The sequence below is a fragment of the Anser anser genome, assembly GCF_964211835.1.
Source record: "Anser anser genome assembly, chromosome: 1".
NCBI lineage: Eukaryota > Metazoa > Chordata > Aves > Anseriformes > Anatidae > Anser > Anser anser.
Genome location: NC_139720.1, coordinates 183704353 through 183713505, shown reverse-complemented (window position 1 = coordinate 183713505; position 9153 = coordinate 183704353). Strand labels below are relative to the sequence as shown.

The 9153-nt window shown below is 40.4% G+C and overlaps 1 long non-coding RNA gene across 14 annotated transcripts in view; it reads right to left on the bottom strand.

Annotated features, from left to right (window-relative positions):
• Positions 1-1791: 1791 nt before the first annotated feature.
• Positions 1792-9153, bottom strand: part of LOC310883733 — an 87789-nt gene continuing 80427 nt past the window's right edge. For 13 of the 14 annotated variants that reach the window (XR_014573697.1, XR_014573699.1, XR_014573700.1 and 10 more), the window contains 2 exons: positions 2986-9033; positions 1798-1812 (listed from right to left, as the gene is read on the bottom strand). This is a non-coding gene — a long non-coding RNA (uncharacterized lncRNA). Of the gene's footprint in view, positions 1813-2985; positions 9034-9153 lie in introns of all 14 variants that reach the window. The other variant, XR_014573698.1, reaches the window with a different exon arrangement.

Below are 9153 nucleotides of genomic sequence, written 5' to 3'. Positions count from 1 at the left end.
CACAGCTTTGGCTTTATTAAAGATAATATATTGCAGGGAAAAATCAACTGTGGTGGGACACTGTGTTTACTCAACATTTAGAGAAGACCACATAACCCACAAACACGACAGGACCATGCTTAGCAATTGTGTCTCGCTATCACTTCCTATTTGCAGAACTGTAATTGTGGGAAGGTTTAAGGTCCATAATCGCTAATAATGGACATCTGTGCTCAGGAGCCAGGGAGGCAGAAACCCTCAAGCAATTGTTTACCACTTCAGTCAAAGAGGCTGTCAGTGAGAGATGCTCCAGTTTTTGCAGCAATACATTTGGTAGAAGCAACATCTGACTGCGTATCTGTAAAAGGTCAGAGTCTGGTGAGAACATAGGAGAGAAAAGAGATTGTCACCGATTTATCACGTGTAAGGACTTCATTCACTAATCTCATCAATGTGTATAAATACCTGAGGGGAGGGTGTCGAGAAGATGGAGCCGGTCTCTTTTCAGCTGAGCCCAGCAAGAGGATGAGAGGCAACGGGCACAAACTAAAGCCCACGAGGTTCTGGCTGAATATGAGGGGGTGCTTCTTTACTGTGAGGGTGATGGAGCACTGGGACAGATTGCCCAGAGAGGCTGTGGAGTCTCCTTCTCTGGAGATACTCGAAACCCACCTGGATGCCATCCTGCACAACGTGCTGTAGGTGACCCTGCTCGGCATAGGGGTTGGACTAGATGATCTCCGGATGTGCCTTCCAACCTCATCCACTCTGTAATTCTGTGATGCACCTCATTGCATTCATGCGCAGTTTAGAGGGCTTGAAATGGAAAAGAAATGGAGGTATGTTCACTGTTGTTGCAATCAAGATAGTCGAGGGCTGTAAGTGTGGTGGTATTTGTGGAAAGAGGTAGTATCTTATATATAGTTAAGAAAAATAAAAAGATAACCTCTCTCCAGCTCCAAACTTTCACCTCTCCCTACAACTCTTGATGGTATTTGATCATTTTAGCACTTGATAGCACTGCTAGGCTTTCAAGTTCTTCCATTTTGAGTGCTGAATCCTGGAAGCTGTCTCCCCAAACAGGATGAGAGCGCAGCACTGGGCACGTCGAACACCCATGACCCAGGGTGGTGGTGGGGACATATGGCCCTTTAGCACCACCACATTTTGGCGGTGCTTAATTTAGAAAGCCCAGACCAATGAGAAGGGTTTTTTAGGAGTAGAAATATTGGAGAGCTTACAGCAAAACTGTGAGGTGCACCAGAAAGATTTATCACAAAGGGTTTATGTGCTTCTCCAACACAAAGACAATTGTTGAAAATATCTGTCAAAAGGTGCCATGAAACATCTGGACTCTCCCTCCTTCTCATCATCTCATAATGCTCACCCATTAAACAAGCCCGTGGGGCTCCAGAAGACACAATGTTTGAGCCATCCCTGATGGACATGAAGACCATGTCCATGTCCAGGGTACTGGGCTGGAGGTGGGGTTTTGCTGGGGACCTCAGGGCTTCAACCCACTGAGTCTGCGGCCACCCAGCCACTGGCACCAGGCATGTGTGGAGGTGACCCGAGTGCGGGGCTGGTGAGAGGAGCTAAAAGTGAGAAATGTGTCAAAGTGGGAGCAGCAAAACCAGGGTAAATGATGGAGGGGTGCAGGAGGTCACCACGTTGGTGTCGCTCTGCAAAACTTGTAAAGGCTTGTTGGTGTCGAGTCATGGGAAGGGAAAGTGGGTGGCTCTTGAGACATAGTAAAAATGAGAATTAACTCACCTACTAAATTCTCAGTCATCCTCCTCATATAACCACTGCCAGGAAGTCTGATTAATCAGTCTAAATTTAAATAGAACAAAAAAGAAAATACTGTACAGCGTGACTGCTCTGTGAGGAAACCATGAATTTGCTCTTTTAATAATTAAAAGTGACCCAGCAAGTTTTCCAAAGGAACCATCTCCTGTTCGTGGAATAAAACATTATCTTCACTGCCCATGTATGTGGAGTGTGCTGCATTATCTGCCCAGATAATTGCATTGTTTTGCCTGTTTGGATGAAATTACATTTAGTGAGAATGACAAAATAGTTCCCCAAGTGCCACTTATTTTTCTGCTGAGAAAATACTGTGTAAAATTATTCCATTCATGGAAGAATTGAAATGTTTTAACTACCTACTTGGTCATCTTTTGTAAATTATGGAAGAAAAAAAAAATAGTTCATTGCCACTGCCAACATGAGACGAATGTTTCACTGCGTATGACTACAGCTGACAAAATTTCCACCCCGAGCACATTCTAGTTCAGCCTGGGACATGTCTCACAGCCTTGTGTTTTGACTTTTTGCTGTGCACAACCAATACGCTCCTACAGCTCAGCTAGTGCTGCATGTGCTTTGACCTTCAAAACCAGATTTCTAGATATCTTTACCCTTGAATTTTCTTAATGCATCAACATCACTGAATAGGAGAAATATCGCTAATATCTGCAACTCAAGAGTTCTCCACCAGATAGTGTCTGAGACGTAGCTCTCAAGGAGCTGTCTGGGGAAGGGCTTTGCCGCTTTTAATCCCCTGGAGTACAACTTCTCCATGCACGTCAGCGAGAGTAAATACAATGCAAAATGAGTAGAGGTGGCAGAAGTGAGTCTGCAGGCACAGCCCTCAGTGAGTCAAACTGTCCCCCAAAGACCACATTAAATCGTGCTGGTAGCGGTGAGACAGCACAAACGCCATGAAGCTCATGAATGCCACGGGCTTGTTAACATCTGGGAGGGTTTCTCTCAGACGTGAGCGTGGTGCAAAATCTGAAGTCCATAAAAACCTTTCAATGGCCCCAGATTTGGCTTTAAGAGAGAAGAGCAGGTTTTGGTATTGAGTTCGACTGAATGTTTTGGAGCAACCCAAGCCATCGAACTGTTGGCATTGCCACAATGGAAATAGGAAAGAAGCAGAGCTGAAGAGACTTCTGAGAAATGTAACAAGCGGGTTGACTGGGCAAGAGTTGAAGCACCTACCAAGAAATACGGAAAGAGGCAGGTTCCTTTAGGTGTGCCCATGCAGCCATTTTGCTTATAAAGCATGTTTCAGCTCTCCAGTAATCAGACCTGTACAGAAGGATTGTGCTACTGGACAAGAAAAAACATATTCTTTAATAATGTCCATAAATTGAAGGCATCATAGAAGTAAAAAATCATGCATTTTTGTTGCATAACAACCCTTGATGAAAAATCAATACTTTATCGCTTTGTGTGCCCACATACTGGATCCCAACTAGTCTAATTTCATATTAAAAATCACCGGCCTTTGCCTGTTATCAGATAGAGAAAAGGGAAATTAGCACACTCTTTTTTCATGTTTCAGAACAAAAGCATGAGCTTTGAAGTGCTGCATTTGTGAAAGAAACAGTTGTGGCCTGTTAAAACAAGCTTTTGGTACTGAAAAGGTTAACTAATTTGGTTTCCCTGATAAGTTTATCTGTGATCAGAACTGAGTCATACAGAAAATACTCCTACAAGATTTGACCTTTTACTTGTATCCCACACTGAGATAATATTATACTTAAAATGGATATCAATAAGAACTTTGTTTTAAAAAGTATATTTAAAATAAATTACTTTTAAATAACAGAAACTGTTTTCAATTAGCCCTGTTAAAGGAAATCAACTAGAAAGTTATGTATGCTTTTTTATTTTCTTTATATAAATTATACCCAGGAGTCCTATGATAGCAGCACTACACAAACTATGCACTACCTTTATATTTATTTCTTATCAAAATAAACTTAACAAATTAGATTTGTTTTTACAGCACTTTATATCCAATAATGACAATGTTGTATTGGTCCCAGGATAAAAACAATGAAAGTAGCAGCTGAATGGTATTTTTATTAAGAGTTAACAAAAATGTCCTGTGCAAACACAGTGTATAAAGAAAATTAATTCCATAATTCCTTATGATGAAGGCGTTTTTCTCTTTTTTCTTTTTTTCTCACAATATCAATCTCATTTGGAAAGATCATTTTGAGGGGAAAACTTTAAGTTTTAGCATGACTTACTCAGCAAAATGATATGGCTGAACTTAAACATTGCTGACTGCTAGGATTTAATATTAGGACCTGGCAAATGTTTTGATAACTTAATACTTTTTAAAAGAAAACTTGTTTGTTACTGAAGATTTTGGGAGCCCAGAAGAAATATAATCTAAAAAATAACAGAGCTAAAGATCCAAAGAGATGTTTCTTCTTTTTACCATTTTTCCATTTCCTCTACCTTGAACTGGTTCCTCCATGCTAGCATTCTTAGAGGCCTTTTTATTGGTGGCAGATTCAAATATCTCTGATACTCACCGTATAACTCAGCAAGAGTCCACGTTTTCCTCCAGCAGTGGAAAAAATGGCAGGGCTAATAGTCTGGGGTTTGTTACTAAAAACGAGTCCTTATACAAAAAAAAAATTAAAACATTGTTTAGAACATGTGGTTTGCTGCTATTAAGTTAACAGTGGAAAATCTCATTACTTTTAAAGTTAATTTTATTTTGTGGTGGGATTGTTCTCTAGGCTGAGACAGATTTTCTCTTAAGCAGAGCCTCTAATCCTACCTTTCAGTCTTCTGTTCAACAAGCAACTCCTTGCATAGCTCCTCTAGATGTTTTAAGTCAAAGTGCTGAATTAAAAAAAAGAAAAGAGACTTTTCCCCACATGAGATGACTCTCATGTGCCGTCTTCTCCAGCTCTTGCTCTGACTAGAGGGGTGTTCCAATGAAGATCCTGGGTTGAGGGTGCTCTCTGAGCAGTGCTAAGAAAGTTTCTGCTCCTGCTGAAAGATTCAATGCCGCTGAAAGCTCTGAAGGGGGAAATTAGAAGTTAGATGAATCTTGATGTCAGCTCTGTTCAGGAAGCCGTGCAGAGAAGCAGAGGAGTGAGAAAAGTGTAACATGTCAGATGGACCAGAGCTTCTGGACACCAAAGTGGCCAAACAGAGAAGAAAATAGAAGACTGTAAAAGTTTCTGGATCCGATTTCTTCTGAAAGTTTGGAAGCATCTCACCTGACTTCTAAATCTGAATTGAGGCTACAATGATTTACAAGAACAGAGGACCAAATGTGCAATTTGAGGTGAAAATAACCCCAAGGCAGAAGCCTTGCTTACAGCTTGCAAGCTCTCTGTACATATATATATATATATATATATCTTACTCACAAGTTACTATGACTCAAATCTGAAACTCCTATGGTTTAAAATACCAAGTGAGATTCAGAGCCACATAATATTTGCTTTCCACCAGCAGCCCAATGGTTTTTCCTTTAACGTATGCTCACACATGACAAAACTCACTCTTGTGCAGAGGTGAGCCATTATATTGTAAATTCCACTCACAATATAATCCTCATGTAACCCAGCTTGCGAACTATATTTCCAGATATCCTTAAATCTTCAAGTTCATCCAGTTCCCCGGCACTCTGAATTTTTACTGTGTCCTGGCTTGCCATGAGAATTTGACTTCTGCTTCCTGAATGAGCAAAATATATGCACCGGAGATCACTGATGATCTGATACTACATTTCTTTTGAACATCGCTCTAGTCCTTCCTTCTTAACAGAGCTGCCAGAGTCTGAGATCTGCATCTAGAAGCTGACTCAGCCTCACTACTGCCGAGACCTCGCCTTCCCATCAGTGGTCATTTTAGAAGCTAAGGAGGGCAGTCTCTCAGTATTTTTTGGAAACCGAGGAAAGAAGTGGATCAGCTGATGAGTAAACAGAGGCACCCCGAGCAGAACGAGCTCCCAAGCTCAGCAATGCTCTGCTAGAAGTGTCGCTGTCTGGGTGCAGCTCATAGGTTTGCTTCCAGCCAGTTGCACCACATTTTTACAAAACAATAAAGCAGACCGGAGGGTTGCTCATTGCTTCCTTTTGAATAAGAGTGCCTAGGGAACGAAGATCTGACGTTGACAACGGCCTGAGTACCTGCAGCTCCCATGCTAGCTAGGGAGAGCAGCAGATGTTCAGCATCTCTGCAACATCAGGCCTTCAACTTAACATACGTGAATCCTTGGATGACCTCCCAGAGGTGAAGTAAGTGACTCCTGCCGTTTGAGGACTGGGTGCCATTTAGAGCATTACCAGAGATTTAGGAAACAAGTTTAGAGCTGGATATGAAAACATACGGACTGGGATTTGGGCCTTACCCCAAATCCCTTGTCTTACAGATGAACAAAAGCTAAACGTAACCAGCCTGGGACAGAGAAACTTTCATCTCTTGACAGACATCCAAAGTATCAGCTGAAACAGAGAGTGAGCACACGAGACCTTCCTCTGACTGAGTGATGCTTTGGAGCTGCACTACCCCTGGGGTAGCGAAACCAGCTCATTTTTGACATCTCGCACATGTGCAATTGAAAAGTGAACTTGCAAAATGGGGATTATTTTGAGAGCTAAGTGAAACTAGCTTGCTCAGTTTGCAGAGCTCTCGGGATCACTTTCTTATGTTCTGCCACGTACAGATCTATACACCAGGAGTTTTGCTTTGAGTTTTAGCTTCAAACAAAGCAAAACTGAGTGTAAACCACTTTATTTTGACTCTTCAGACTGAAACTAAGTCTCGCCCAGAAATTTTCAAACGCCAGAGTGCAGAGTACTGGCAGCCTGGGTTTCAATCTGGACCATTTTCAAGCTGTCAGCCTGAGGGTCAGAGACAAGCTTTCCTTACGTGCACTGGTGCTGAGACCTGCCTTCTCTGTGCGGTCCCATATCCGCACAAAACTACCCCAAACCACACAACTTCATGCATTTTCTTCCAGGAATAATAGGTGAAAACATCATTGTTGGATTAAACTAATATTAAATAGTGCCAAATTAGTAATTGCTCTCTCTAATAGATTGGTTTCTAGCTAGGCCCACTAAAATTATAATAAAAACGCAAAGGCAGAAATCCAGAGGTACAGCTGGCGGTATTTATTGCTAAAACAAAAGCTGTTTCCTTACTTTTATTTTAACAGACATGACTTGTCCAAAGCAGTACAGCAGAGTGTCCAGAAACACCTTACTGAAGAAGCTTTGAAGAAACGCCTACATAAACATACTTTTATCCTTTATTTTACCCACTTTGCACATTTATTTTCTTAGCAGCCCACCAGCCCAATGGTTAACCCATTGGATTACCATTCTTACCAGCCACAGAAAATCATTTCTGTCTCATTTACAACAGCACTTATTATCATATTTCCATGCTCATCATTTAACTTTCCACTATATTAATAACCAAGGCCGATTTTAGCCAGCAAGCAATCTAAACCTTCTAACTTTGACAAAAAATCCTGTGTGATTATTTCTCTTTCTAACCATCAAAGAAGGTCACTGCAGCTACTCTAGGTATCAGCATTTTTCCTGTGTGATTCACTCACACCAAGCAAACCCTCTAGACTGACATTTCTTCCGTTTTTGAATTTCTGCTTAACCAATAGGATCAACAGGTCCCCTTCTCCGTGGGTGGTGATAATGTCAGTACACCATTGCCCAAATAACCTTTCTCTATAGGGAAATGCTAACATTTAATTCTTTAAATTTAAACCACATGTATGTTGGTTTCATAACCGTACTCTGCATTAACTGCCTTTTGTTATTAATTTGTATCACTAAAAACCTTAATGAAACCGGTTATTTAAATTGGAAATGTTAAGTGCAGTAGACATCTGAAATTCGGGTATGAGCTATAATACATCAAAATATTTAAATAGTAACTAAATATTTTACCTAACCATTGTAAACACATTTGCAGAATTAATAATGACACAGCCCTGCATATGTTCAATGTAAAGCTGTGTCTCCAAAGAGCTGTTCTCTTTAGCCCATTTCAGGGAACGTAAGCAACAGCCCAAGAGGCTTTTGAATGGTTTCTATCAGTTACCTTCATCTTATCCAGAAACAAAAAGTGTCATTTAAGTGCTCTACATGTGAGACCTCCACTAAGGAGAACAAATTACGTGTGGGTTGACCACATACAATTTTCCTCCTGGTACTCTCTTGAAGAGGCACTGCCACTGTATGCATTCTTCACATACATTGCCGAAGGGTGACCACAAATATACAGCTGCCAGCAGAGTGAAAATATTGGTATTTGGGACAAATACTCGGGGACTTCTTGTTCAAACAACAAGAAAACTAAATTGCTCCTCAGTAAAATTTAACACAACTGCAAATATTTTAAAAAGCAAATAGATGGATTATCTCTTAACTGGTAATTATATAAAAAACTCATGAGGGGGGGACTGTGTAAAATTTTAAAGTGTTGTCTGTAATCCCTAGAAATTAAACAAGTTCTTTAATATTTACACATATGATCTAGAAAATATTTACATAGGTCTATAGTTACAGTCATTATTTTAATTATACATTTCACGTTTCAGCACACAGACGTGTTATTTAATAGAGATAAAACTGTAAATCTGTATGTTGCAGGTAACAGAGTTTAGATACAGGCACATTATCTTTGGAACCATCCTTTCCAAAACATGTACCACCTCCAAGGTGCAAATTTACACTGCTTGTTTTTTTTCAGATCTGAGTTCTGTAGCTAATTCCATGAACCAAATATTTCACTACCCAGAATACATCTGGAGTCTTCCTCTGGACTGAAATTGATAGAAGGAATATCTTTTCCCAGTCTGTCTGGGGGAGTTTACTGGGGCTGGTAAATTATATAAAAAATAGCAGTCATTGGAGGTGGTTGCAATAACTCAAGAGGTGTCCTGTGGACTTGGTCACAGATTTCAGGGTGCTTAGGTTTTAGCTCTCCAAGGCTTTCTGTAATGTGCATTCTATCCTATTTCATGGTCTTTTGATTAATTCTCAACCATAAAATTTTATCACATGTCCTGGTATTTGGTAAAAACTTTAAAAATGCCATTACTCCCTTCTAAAAGGACAAACCGTTCCTGGTTCTCTGTAGGAGTCTTCCTCCACCTTCACCCTGGCTCAGAGTCCTGGTGATCAGTGAAACGAGTGACACAAAAAGGGTATCTGTTTCTTGTTTCACACAGCCACTGCAGCCATGCCTTGGGGGTTCATCCTGAAAAAGGTTGATACAGATTTAAACATAAATTAATATACTAAACAAGAAGAATTCTTCTGCTTCATTCACAAACAACAAAATTAATGTTGTACATTATTAAATCAGATTTTCTGATTG